This window comes from Petaurus breviceps, unplaced genomic scaffold, assembly GCF_028583685.1.
Source record: "Petaurus breviceps papuanus isolate PSGF00001 unplaced genomic scaffold, PetGlider_PUasm1.0 174, whole genome shotgun sequence".
Taxonomy (NCBI): Eukaryota; Metazoa; Chordata; class Mammalia; order Diprotodontia; family Petauridae; genus Petaurus; species Petaurus breviceps.
The window spans coordinates 70,633,920-70,637,504 of record NW_027185761.1 but is presented as its reverse complement, the minus strand read 5'-3'; the positions used below and the strand labels follow the sequence as shown (position 1 = coordinate 70,637,504).

Genomic DNA, 3,585 nt, shown 5'->3' with positions numbered 1-3,585 from the left:
TGAAGCCTGGCAAGGGAGGCAGGGCCACACAATGAAGCCTGGCAAGGGAGGAGGAGCCACACAATGAAGCCTGGCAAGGGAGGCGGGGCCACGCAATGAAGGCTGGCAAGGGAGGAGGGGCCACACAATGAAGCCTGGGAAGGGAGGGAGGAGGGGGCCACGCGCAGAAGGCTCTAGAGGCCAATCTGGAGGTTTCCTATTGGATCCAGGAGCTGCCAGGAACTAGGACAGGTCCAAGGCTGAGCCTGAATGGCTTTCTAGCCCTGTGCTCATGAACCAGCTGATCCACCCTACAGTTCTCCCCAGCACTATAGTCAAGCTCCTGGGGAAACAGCTTGCAGGCTCTGTGTTATGTGCTCTTTCCTTTCTGAAAATCAAGACCAGTGGACAATGAGCTGAATCTAAAAAGATAAAATCTGATAAGGAGAGAAGTCAAGTATTAGAGCTGGATTAAAAAAACCCAGCCTCACTAAGAGACTGGTGGGGGAGCACAGAGAGAAGTCTGTCTGAACAGAGGGCCTGAAGTTTCAGCGGCTCCCAAACCCAAACCCAGCCATTCGCATGAAGGGGTGGTCCTGGGAGGGATGAGAGGGCACAGCTTCCCAGACCAGGGAGGGGCACGGACCTAGGCTCACTTCTCTGAAGTACACCGACCAAGCAGACAGCACCGAGAAGGGAAACCAGTAAGGCTAAGGAGGATCAGTTAACAGGACCAGGAAAACTGAGTTTGAAGAAGAGTTGGGGAGAAGGGGAATGAGAAGAATGGGTTTGTGCTGGAAGTGTGGAAGGGCAGAAGCAGGAGGCCTGGAGGAACTGGATGCCTCAGGAGGCAGCAGGCTCACTTCCCTACCACTACCCTTACTACACTAGCCTCCACTGGCAGAGTTAGAGAACCCGGGTTGAAGTCCACCTCTGACATGATGGGGGTAACCTCATGTGTCACAGGCCTCAGCTTCCACATCGATAAAATGAAAGCACTGGACCAGATGGTCTCTAAAGATCTCTTACAATTTTGATGCTCTGTGATCCTGACTTTTAAAAGAAAAAAAAATAACCTCAAAACCACATGGCGATCAGATTTAAAAAATGATTCTAAAAGGAAAAAAATACTGAAAAAAAAAAATCCATCCCTAAACTAACACTCAGAGAAAGAGAGATTTCCTAACATGCTCGCTCCCCTTAAATTAAAACATTTCTCCAAACCACTGATTGGGGAGAGCAGCTATTCTAAGCAATTTCCAAATTACTGCTGCCTCCACAGATCCAATTTACAAATGGATGCACTAGAACACCGCCTATCTATAACTGGGTCACAATCACCATCCCCTTATCCTCTGGTCTTAGAGTAGGAGAGGGCCTGGGATGACCAGATGAAAGGAGAAAGAGAGATTCTGCCCATAGAACTCTTGTAAGACCAGCACTGGGCTCACAGCTAGATCCTCCATCCAAGGGCAAAGGCTCATTGAATCAGAGCTTGAAGGGGCCTTGGAGATCTTCTAGTTCAATCTTCTCATTTCATCATGAGGAAACTGAGACACTGAGTGGTTACGTGACTTGCCTAACGTCACTTGGGTCACAAACATCCAAAGGCAAGATTTGAACTCCAGTCCTCAAGTTCCTTCACTGCCTGCAGAGGGCCCCATCCTGGTCCTGACACAAAAACATGCAGACACTTGAGTCTGAGTATTCCTCTGAAGTGCTGTTAACAGTCTCTGACACATCTCTCACTATGTTCCGAAAAGCCTGAATTCATGTACTCTTTTAGCTTCTCTTACAGAATCAAGTCAAAAAGGGGAAGAGAATAGGAGGGAATTTTTAAAAATCTCATGCTTCCCAGCCACACGGAAACCTCAAAAAGGAGTGGGCTATCTTCAGGCTGGGGGGCCCATGTGGGAGTGTGGGGAGGCAAGAAACAGCCCAAACTAAAACCAACAGATGCAGACATCCTAGGAGTGTTATCTGAAGCTCGGCCTTCAAGGAAAGAAAGAACCATAAGTGTTTCAGGCCTCACAGCTCACTGTGCACTCTGAAACGTTTGGACTAAGGAACACAAAGCCATCACAAGCATGGGGGCTGGGCCTTGTTGTCCTCTCTAGGAATTCTGCCCAGTTATTCACACTAGGACTTCTTCTGAACCCCACAGGAAGCTGGCAAGAGGATATCCTCGGTCCCTGCAGGTGGGAGTGTGTGGGTGGGGGGCTGCAATACAAGGACCAACAGCCAACGGTCCAGGTCTCAGAAGTCCTTTTGCTTTACTGGAAGGAAACAAGAGGAAACGTACAAAGAAAAAGAGGTGAAGACTGCAGGACGTAGCACTGGAAGAGACCTCAGCTATCAGCCCTCCAAGCTGTGATTCAGTAGGCAGTGCTCAGGGCCTGAATTCAAATCCAGCCTTAGCCCCTTCCTAGCTGTATGACCTGGGATACCTTTGTTTTAGTTTCCTCATCTGTAAAATTGTCATAACAACAGCACTTACCTGGTAAGGTAATTGTGAGGATCAAACAACATAATTTATAAAGGCTCAGCAACCCTCAAGTACCATCTAAATGCCAGCTATGATGACCCAACCCAAGTGTGGCATTTTACAGATGAGGAAGAAGGAAGCTAAGTAGTCAAGTGCGGGGCTGGGAAGATGGCTTTAGAACAATGAAGAGCCGCTAATCTTGTTTAAAAGGCCTGCCAGCCTGCTACTCGCCAGCCCTTCTCTGTCCCCTGAAGGGGCCCTGCCAGAGGAGCGGCCGCCCTCTAGACCCTGTTATCTCGTACAGCCCGAGCCATCCCAGCGGTCACCATGGTGGGGACAGACGGGAGAATCAGCTCACGCCATCTGAGTTGGCGGTCACTGGATCTGCCGCCTGGATTTTTCCTTCCTTGGATTCTAAGATAATCATTTCTGATAGTGAAGACTCAAATAGCTTCAACCATTAAGTAACAAAACGGCTACTGAAGCTTTTGCCTCAAGACTCTGTTGCTGTTACTGAGAAAATGAAGATGGGCTGTCCCTGGAGGACATGACACTGTCCTTCTTCAATGCGGGCAGTGAGGGCCGTGGCTCTGGTGGGGCAGCCCTAAGGGGGCTCACAGCCCCTCAGAAATCTCTGGAGCCTCCAGGTACTTCCAATGAAACTGCCCTGGCTGGTGATAGATCACTGGACAAAAGAGCCTTTTTCCTGATAAAATGCCATGTGTTACCCCTAACATGAACCAAGCTCCTGCCATGAGAGACGGCACAAGGGAACAACATGGAAAGACAGGAGGTTTTGGTTTAAAAAAAAAAATCGTGTGATTTCTATCAAGAGGAATAATGAAAATATTTCTAGAACTAGGATCAAACCCCCCCAGACATGGCCTCTGGGCCCCCGCCCTCCCATTCTTCCTCTGGCCCCTGCGCTCCCCTCCTTCCTCTGGGCCCCCGGCCGCTTCCCTCCTTCCTCTGGGCCCCCGCACTTCCCTCCTTCCTCTGGGCCCCCCCGGCCGCTTCCCTCCTTCCTCTGGGCCCCCACGCTCCCCTCCTTCCTCTGGGCCCCCACACTTCCCTCCTTCCTCTGGGCCCCCGCACTTCCCTCCCCCCCCCGCCCCCTCCCC

At 50.6% G+C, this 3,585-nt stretch overlaps 1 protein-coding gene across 2 annotated transcripts in view; it reads right to left on the bottom strand.

The window, feature by feature from the left end:
- RALA (RAS like proto-oncogene A) overlaps positions 1 to 3,585 on the bottom strand; it is a 61,113-nt gene that overhangs the window by 10,590 nt on the left and 46,938 nt on the right. The gene's annotated exons all lie outside the window — the stretch shown is intronic.